This window comes from Cryptomeria japonica, unplaced genomic scaffold (genome assembly GCF_030272615.1).
Source record: "Cryptomeria japonica unplaced genomic scaffold, Sugi_1.0 HiC_scaffold_154, whole genome shotgun sequence".
Classification (NCBI taxonomy): Eukaryota; Viridiplantae; Streptophyta; class Pinopsida; order Cupressales; family Cupressaceae; genus Cryptomeria; species Cryptomeria japonica.
Window position 1 is genome coordinate 301,647 of NW_026728976.1, and position 8,354 is coordinate 310,000.

The 8,354-nt window shown below is 59.4% G+C and overlaps 1 non-coding gene across 1 annotated transcript; it reads left to right on the forward strand.

Annotated features, from left to right (window-relative positions):
- The first annotated feature begins 5,244 nt into the window (after positions 1–5,244).
- LOC131866775 (5S ribosomal RNA) lies at positions 5,245–5,363 on the forward strand. Its single transcript, XR_009365375.1, has one exon. It is a non-coding gene; the product is annotated as a 5S ribosomal RNA (ribosomal RNA).
- The last annotated feature ends 2,991 nt before the right edge of the window (positions 5,364–8,354 follow it).

Below are 8,354 nucleotides of genomic sequence, written 5' to 3' on the forward strand. Positions count from 1 at the left end.
CAACGACGGCACCAGCGCCTTGGTGCGCACCTTGCGACGCACAGTCCCAACATTCGCCTTCCTGCACATGGCAGGTCATCGGACCCAAATTCCGACCTCGCGAGTATGCCTACATATCGAATCGGTCATCGGACCCAACTTCCGACTTCATCCATACCGTAGGGTCTTTGAGGTTGGCGCGGTGCGCTCAACCCGGGGAGTCGACCCAACGAAGCATACACCTCCCCTATATAAGCTATTTGTCCGATTCCCACACCTGTGTAGTTTGCACCTCCGATCAAGACATCGACCCCAACTTCCGAACTCGCCTCCAACGACCGAACCAGCGCCTTGGTGCGCACCTTGCAACGCACAGTGCCAACATTCGCCTTCCTGCACGTGGCAGGTCATCGGACCCAAATTCCGACCTCGCGAGTATGCCTACATATCGAATCGGTCATCGGACCCAACTTCCGACTTCATCCATACCGTAGGGTCTTTGAGGTTGGCGCGGTGCGCTCAACCCGGGGAGTCGACCCAACGAAGCATACACCTCCCCTATATAAGCTATTTGTCCGATTCCCACACCTGTGTAGCTTGCACCTCCGATCAGGACATCGACCCCAACTTCCGAACTCGACTAAAAAGACCGCACCAGCGCCTTGGTGTGCACCTTGCAACGCACAGTGTCAACATTCGCCTTCCTGCACATGGCAGGTCATCGGACCCAAATTCCGACCTCATGAGCATACCTACTAATCGAATCGGTCATCGGACCCAACTTCCGACTTCATCCATACCGTAGGGTCTTTGAGGTTGGCGCGGTGCGCTCAACCTGGGGAGTCGACCCATCGAAGCATACACCTCCCCTATATAAGCTATTTGTCCGATTCCGACACCTGTGTAGTTTGCACCTCCGCTCAGGACATCGACCCCAACTTCCGAACTCGCCTGCAACGACCGAACCAGCGCCTTGGTGCGCACCAAAAGTGCGCACTTTTGGAGGGCACTTTTGTGCGCTCCAAAGGTGCGCACTTTTGGAGGGCACTTTTCTGCGCTCCAAAGGTGCGCACTTTTGGAGGGCACTTTTTGGAGGGCACTTTTCTGCGCTCCAAAGGTGCGCACTTTTGGAGGGCACTTTTTGGAGGGCACTTTTCTGCGCTCCAAAGGTGCGCACTTTTGGAGGGCACTTTTTGGAGGGCACTTTTCTGCGCTCCAAAGGTGCGCACTTTTGGAGGGCACTTTTTGGAGGGCACTTTTCTGCGCTCCAAAGGTGCGCACTTTTGGAGGGCACTTTTTGGAGGGCACTTTTCTGCGCTCCAAAGGTGCGCACTTTTGGAGGGCACTTTTTGGAGGGCACTTTTCTGCGCTCCAAAGGTGCGCACTTTTGGAGGGCACTTTTTGGAGGGCACTTTTCTGCGCTCCAAAGGTGCGCACTTTTGGAGGGCACTTTTTGGAGGGCACTTTTCTGCGCTCCAAAGGTGCGCACTTTTGGAGGGCACTTTTGTGCACTCCAAAGGTGCGCACTTTTGGAGGGCACTTTTCCTGTGCTCCAAAGGTGCACACCTAGGTGAGCACCTTCGACCACACCTTGTAGCACACCAAACTCTGACTTTCGACTTCATCCGCAATGCAGGGTCTTTGAGGTTGGCGCAATGCGCACAACCAGGGGAGTCGACCCATCAAACCCAACACCTCCCCTATATAAGCTATTTGTCTGATTCTCATACATGCGTAGCCTGCAGGAGCAATTAGGACATCGACCCCAACTTTCGGCTTCTAAACGAAAACAAGGTCTTTGAGGTTGGTGTAATGCGAACAACTAGGGGAGTCAACCCATCAAACCCAACACCTCCCCTATATAAGCTATTTGTCTGATTCTCATACATGTGTAGTCTACAGGAGCAATTAGGACATCGACCCCAACTTTTGACTTCTTAACGAAAACAAGGTCTTTGAGGTTGACGTAATGCGCACAACCAGGGGAGTCGACCCATCAAACCCAACACCTCCCCTATATAAGCTATTTGTCCGATTCTCATACATGTGTAGCCTGCAGGAGCCATTAGGACATTGACCCCAACTTTTGACTTCTTAACGAAAACAAGGTCTTTGAGGTTGGCGTAATGCGCACAACCAAGGGAGTTGACCCATCAAACCCAACACCTCCCCTATATAAGCTATTTGTCTGATTCTCATACATGTGTAGCCTGCAACAACGATTAGGACATCCACCCCAACTTCTGAATTCGTCTGCGTTGACCGCACCAAAGGTGCACGCCTTGGTGCTCACCAAAATCCGACTTCCGACTTCTTCTGCTATGCGGGGTCTTTGAGGTTGGCGCAGTGCGCACAACCAGGGGAGTCAACCCACCGAATGCAACACCTCCCCTATATAAGCTATTTGTCTGATTCTCATACATGCGTAGACTGCAGCAATGATTAGGACATCCACCCCAACTTTTGACTTCTTAAACAAGACAGGGTCTTTGAAGTTGGTGCAGTGCACACAACCAGGGGAGTCGACCCATCAAACGCAACACCTCCCCTATATAAAGCTATTTGTCCGATTCTCATACGTGTAGTCTGCAGCAGCGATTAGGACATCGACCCCAACTTCCGAATTCGTTTGCATTGACCGCACCAAAGGTGCACGCCTTGGTGTGCACCCTGGAGTGCACTTTGGTGCTCACCTCGGTGCACACTTTGGTGTGCACCTCGGTGTGCACCAAAGGTGCGCACCTTGGAGCGCACCAAAGGTGTACACTTTGGAGCGCACCACATAGGGTCTTTGAGAGGTTGGCGCAGTGCGCACACCAAGGTGGGTGTTGAGGTGCGTGCCGAGGTGGGTGGGTGCTAGGGTGCGCTCCATGGTGGGTGCCAGGGTGGGTGCGTGCTAGGGTGGATTCCAAAGAGGGTCATAGGGTGGGTGCCAAGGTGGGTTGGTGATATAGTGGGTTCAAAGGTGGGTACTAGGGTGGGTTCCAAGGTGGGTCACAAGTTGGGTGCCAGGATGCGTGGGTGTTAGGTTGGGTGCCAAGGTGGGCTCCTGCGTGGGTGGGTGCTAGGGTGGGTTTCAAGGTGGACGCGAGGGCGGGTGCCAAGGTGGGTAACAAGTTGGGTGTTAGGATGGGTGAGTGCTAGAGTGGGTGCCAAGGTGGGTGGGTGCTAAGGTGGATGCCAAGGTGGTTCACAGGGTGGGTGGGTTCTAGGGTGAGTTCCAAGGTGGGTCACAGGTTCAGTGCTAGGGTGGGTGTCAAGGCGGGTGTCGAGGTGCCTGGGTGCTAGGGTGTGGATGCCAATGTGGGTCATAGGGTGGGTACTAGGGTGGGCTGCAATGTGGGTGCCAAGGTGGGTAACATGCTCGGTGGGTTCTAAATTGGGTGCCAGGGTGGGTGTGCACCCACCTTGCCCGAGGTGGGTGCCAAGGTGCCAGTGTGGGTGGGTGCTAAGGTGGATGCCAAGGTGGGTGAGAAGGTGGGTGATAGGTTGAGTGGTAGGATGGGTGGGTGCCAAGATGGGTCACAGGGTGGGTGCAAGGGTGGGTAGGTGCTAGGGTTGGTGTCAGGGTGGGTGGGTGCTAGGTTGGGTTCCAAGGTGGGTGCGAGGGTGAGTGTCAAGGTGGGTCACAGGTTAGGTGCTAGGATGGGTGAGTGCTAGGGTGCAAAGGTGCCAGGGTGGGTGCTAGGATGGGTCGATGCTAGGGTGAGTGGCAAGGTGGGTCCACAAGTGTCAAGGTGGGTGCCGAGGTGGGTGCCAAGTCGGCGACTGCTATGGTGGATGCCAAGGTGGGTCACGGGGTGGGTGCCAAGTTGCTAGGTTGGGTTCCAAGGTGGGTGCCAACGTGGGTGCTAGGGTGCGTGGGTTAAAGGGTGTGTCACAACGTGGGTGCCAGGATGGGTGCGCACCCACACTGGCCAAGACGGGTGCGGGTGCAAGGTTGGGTTCCAAGCCCGGTCACAGGCTGGGTGCTAGGATGGGTGGGTGCCAAGGTGGGCACCAGGGTGGGTGCACCCACCCTGGCCAAGGTGGGTCACGGGGTGGGTCCTAGGGTGGGTAACGGGGTGGGTACTAAGGTGCGTGCCAAGGTGGGTCATAGGGTGGGTGCCAAGGTGGGCACCAGGGTGGGTGTGCACCAACCCTAGCCAGGGTAGGTCACGGGGTGGTTGTCGGGGTGGGCGTCAAGGAGCCAAGGTGGGTGGCAAGTAGCCAAGTTGCGTGCCAAGGTGGGTGTCGGGGTGGGTGCCAAGGATCCAAGGTGGGTGCCAAGGAACCAAGGTGGGTGTCTGGGTGGGTGCCGAGGTGGGAGCCAGGGTGGGTCCCAAGGTGAGTGCAAAGGTGGGTGCCAGGGTCAAGGTGAGTGCCAATGTGGGTTCCAAGGTGCCAGGGTCAGGGTGAGTGCCAATGTGGGTTCAAAGGTGCTAAGTTGGGTGCGAGGTTGGGTGCGAGGGTGGGTGGGTGCCAAGGTGTGCTAGGTGGAAGCCCGGGTGGGTCGGCATCCCATGGGTGTCGAGTTGGGTGCCTGATGGGTGCTTCTTGTCAAGTTTTAGTCGTCGGGACTCATTTCGAGCCTTAGAGGTCGTTTCTTGTCCGGTTGCCCTGTCTTCGACCTGGGAACCCAATTTTGGTCCTCGGGTCCCATTTTTTTTTGTCTCGCATCCCACTTTTGGCCTGTGGCCTTTTCGGGGTCGATTCTCGTTTTGGGCATCAGAGCATGTTTCTTCTCCTAAAACCCAATATTTGTTTATTAAGTCTCGGAACACATTTTTGTTCTCGTGGACCCATCATGGGTCTTGGAACGCATTTGTGGTCCTTGGGTCCCATTTTGCATCCCGAAACTTGTGTTTTGGTGCTTGATCCCTATTTTGGGTGCCCACCTTGCACCAAGTGCGCACCCGGGGCAAACCGAGCGCCTTGGTGCACCGGGGCAAGATCGAGCGTGCACCCGAGGCGCCCCGAACATGCACCAAGGTGCACTCGGCCCACATGTGAGCGCAGGTCGTTGCGCCCGAGGTGGTGTGTGGGCACCGCGTTGCAGACGGGACATTGCACGCACACGACGCCCCCTCCAGGTGCACGCACGTAGGCCGGGCCGGGTGCACACCCGACGCCCTAGCAAGGTGCGCGCACCCGGGCAGGGCTCACACTTGGCGAACGGGGCGCACTTCGCGAGGGAGGGTGTGCACCTCGACGGGGGTGGGTGGCCGGGGTGGATTCGCACGTGGGTCGCGGTTTGCTAAGTACACACTGCGACAAGCTCATAACGGGTGCGATCATACCAGCATTAGTGCACCAGATCCCATCAGAACTCCGCAGTTAAGCGCGCTTGGGCCGGAGTAGTACTGGGATGGGTGACCTCCCGGGAAGTCCCGGTGTTGCACCCTTTTTTAGTTTTTCGCCGGGCGTCGCAATGCTATTTGAATAAACCTTTTGCCCGTTTGCGTTCTCGTCGGGGCCGGGCCGGGCCGGGGTGCGCTGCCCGCACTACCGCGCGCGCGGGGGCGACACCGAGCGCGCACCCGAGGCGCCCCGAGCACACAGGCCACGGTGCAACCCGGGCGTTGTGCGCGCACCCCGGTGCGCCCGAGGTGCTGCGCGCGCACCCAGGTGAAATCGGTGTGCACCTCGGCCAGTGCGCGCTCGGTCGAGTCGCGCACGTTGGCCAAGGTGCACGGTGATGTTTCTTACTCTAAGGTTCCGCACCAGACGCCCGGGACAGGTGAGCGAAGCTGGGCGGGGCCGGGTGCGCGGCCGGGGCAGGTGCACGCAGCTGGAGAGAGCTTTGGAGCACACTTCGGAGCGCACCAATGATGCGCTCCATTCAAAAGTTTCCTGAAAAGGCAAAAAAAGTTGAGATTATAGAATTTCCCACTTGAGAGATTGTAAAAAAAAAAAATTTAAAATGAAGGAAACGCGGGTGCCAAGGTGTGCGCAGCCCAGCCAAGGTGTGCGCACCAAGGCGCCCACCCTGGCGAAGGTGCACGCAAGGTGCGCACCCGAGGCAAACCGGACAATTAACCCAACTTTCGACTTCGCGCGCACCTTGGAGCGCACTTCGGAGCGCTCCTTGGTGCGCACCAATCTTGGGCACCTCGGAGTGCACCATGGCGCCCACCAAGGTGCGCACCCGGGGCAAACCGAGCTCCGACTTCGTGCGCACCTTGGAGCGCACGAAAGGTGCGCACCATGGCGCCCACCAAGGTGCGCAGCCCAGCCAAGGCGTGCGCATCAAGGTGCGCACCCTGGCGAAGGTGCGCACCCGGGGCAAACCGAGCTCCGACTTCGTGCGCACCTTGGAGCGCACAAAAGGTGCGCAACCCAGCCAAGGTGTGCGCACCCCGGTCAAACCGAGCTCCGAATCGTGCGCACCAGAGGTGCACGCCATCGTGCGCACCTTGGAGCACACTTCGGAGCCCTCCTTGGTGCGCGCCGATGTTGCGCACCTCGGAGCGCACCCGGGGAAAACAATGCAATTAACCCGACTTTCGACTTCGTGGGCACCTCGGAGCGCTCTCGGGTTCGCACCTCGGAGCACACCGAGGTGCGCACCTTTGATGCGCTGCCTTCACCAATTTCCAGAAAAGGCAAGAAAACATTGAGAAGGTGTGCGCACCGAGGTGCCCACCCTGGCGAAGGTGCACGCGAGGTGCGCACCCGGGGCAAACCGGGCTCCGACTTCGTGCACGCCGCACCTTGGAGCACACTTCGGAGCGCTCCTTGGTGCGCACCAGGGCGCGCAACCCAGCCGAGGTGCCCACCCCGGCGAAGGTGCACGCGAGGTGCGCACCCGGGGCAAACCGGGCTCCGACTTCGTGCACGCCATGGTGCCCACCGCGGCGAAGGTGCACGCGAGGTGCGCACCCGGGGCAAACCGGGCTCCGACTTCGTGCACGCCGCACCTTGGAGCACACTTCGGAGCGCTCCTTGGTGCGCACCATGGTGCCCACCAGGGCGCGCAACCCCGCCGAAGGTGCACGCGAGGTGCGCACCCGGGGCAAACCGGGCTCCGACTTCGTGCACGCCGCACCTTGGAGCACACTTCGGAGCGCTCCTTGGTGCGCACCATGGTGCCCACCAGGGCGCGCAACCCCGCCGAAGGTGCACGCGAGGTGCGCACCCGGGGCAAACCGGGCTCCGACTTCGTGCACGCCATGGTGCGCACCGCGGCGAAGGTGCGCACCCGGGGCAAACCGGGCTCCGACTTCGTGCACGCCGCACCTTGGAGCACACTTCGGAGCGCTCCTTGGTGCGCACCAGGGCGCGCAACCCAGCCGAGGTGCCCACCCCGGCGAAGGTGCACGCGAGGTGCGTACCCGGGGCAAACCGGGCTCCGACTTCGTGCACGCCGCACCTTGGAGCACACTTCGGAGCGCTCCTTGGTGCGCACCATGGTGCCCACCAGGCCGCGCAACCCAGCCAAGGTGTGCGCACCAAGGTGCACGCGAGGTGCGCACCCGGGGCAAACCGGGGTCCGACTTCGTGCACGCCGCACCTTGGAGCACACATCGGGGCGCTCCCGGGTTCGCACCGGCGTTGCGCACCGTGGTGGGCACCTCGGAGCACACCAAGGTGGGCAGCGAGGTGCGCACCTTTGATGCGATGCCTTCACTAATTTCCATAAAAGGCAAAAAAAAAATGAGATTTTAAAATTTCCATTTTGAAAGATAGTGAGAAAAAGGGAATGCTGGTGCCATCTTGAGCCCGCCCTGGTGCGCAGCCCAGCCAAGGTGTGCGCACCAAGGTGCCCACCCTGGCGAAGGTGCGCGCCCGGGCAATTAACCCAACTTCCAACTTCGCGCGCGCCAGGGTGGGAGCGCACCCAACAACCGGGCCTGGGAAGAGCCAATGCGAGAAACCCCACCAAACGCTCTGACAAAAAAAGAGGGGGCGCTCCAGTAACCCCGCTTCGGAGCGCACCCTGGGCAAACCCAGCCAAGGTGCCCACCCCGGCCAAGGTGCAGGCGAGGTGCGCACCCGGGGCAAACCGGGCTCCGACAACGTGCACGCCGCACCTTGGAGCACACTTCGTAGCGCTCCCGGGTGCGCACCTCAGAGCACACCAAGGTGGGCAGCGAGGTGCGCACCTTTGATGCGCTGCCTTCACTAATTTCCAGAAAAGGCAAAAAAAAAAGGAGATTTTAAAATTTCCGTTTTGAAAGATAGTGAAAAAAACGGAACGCGCGTGCCATCTTGAGCCCGCCCTGGTGCGCAGCCCAGGTAAGGTGCCCACCCTGGCAAAGGTGCGCACCTGGGCAATTAACCCTACTTCCGACTTCGTGCGCGCCAGGGTGGCAACCGGGCCTCGGAAGAGCCAATGCGAGAAACCCCACCAAACGCTCCGACAAAAAAAGAGGCGGCGCTCCAATAACCCCGCT